Here is an 813-nt window from a genome sequence, read left to right on the forward strand (position 1 = left end):
CTTTGAAATCAAGCCGGGCACTATTCAGATGGTGCAGAATTCTGTTTCTTTTGGAGGAGCGGCAACTGAAGACCCCAACATTCACATAAGGAATTTTGTCGAGATCTGCAGCACTTTTAAGTATAATGGCGTGACTGATGAGGCTATCAAGTTGAGGCTTTTCCCATTCTCACTGAGGGATAAGGCTAAAGACTGGTTACATTCTGAACCAGCTGGGTCCATCATTACGTGGCAAGATCTTGCGCAAAAGTTTCTGGTGAAGTTTTATCCAATGGCAAAGACTGCTGCTATGAGGAGTGCTCTTACTCAGTTTGCGCAGCAACCTATAGAATCTATGTGCGAGGCTTGGGAACGCTACAAGGAAATGTTGAGAAAATGTCCACATCATGGAATGCCGGATTGGATGGTAATCACTGGTTTTTATAATGGTTTGGGGGCCCAATCTCGGCCCATGCTCGATGCAGCAGCTGGAGGAGCCTTATGGGCTAAAAGCTATACTGAGGCGTATAATCTTATAGAGACAATGGCTGCAAATGAGCATCAAAACCCAATTCAGAGGATGACGTCAGGCAAGGTAGCAGGTATTCTGGAAGTTGATGCAGCCACCGCTATTGCAGCCCAGCTCCAAGCGCTATCAATGAAGGTTGATTCTTTGGCTATGTAAGGAGTTAGTCAAATAGCTATGGTTTGTGAGCTGTGTGCAGGTTCTCATGCTACGGATCAGTGTTCTCTTGTCAACGAATCTGTTCAGTATGTGAATAATTATCAGCGACAACAGCAGCCTATGCCAGCGACCTATCATCCTAACAACAG

The 813-nt window shown here is 45.5% G+C and overlaps 1 non-coding gene across 1 annotated transcript; it reads right to left on the bottom strand.

Moving 5' to 3' along the window:
- Nucleotides 1–286: 286 nt before the first annotated feature.
- Nucleotides 287–393, bottom strand: LOC141715556 (small nucleolar RNA R71). Its single transcript, XR_012572314.1, has one exon. It is a non-coding gene; the product is annotated as a small nucleolar RNA R71 (small nucleolar RNA).
- Nucleotides 394–813: the final 420 nt, after the last annotated feature.

This window comes from Apium graveolens, chromosome 3 (assembly GCF_009905375.1).
Source record: "Apium graveolens cultivar Ventura chromosome 3, ASM990537v1, whole genome shotgun sequence".
NCBI classification, from domain to species: Eukaryota; Viridiplantae; Streptophyta; class Magnoliopsida; order Apiales; family Apiaceae; genus Apium; species Apium graveolens.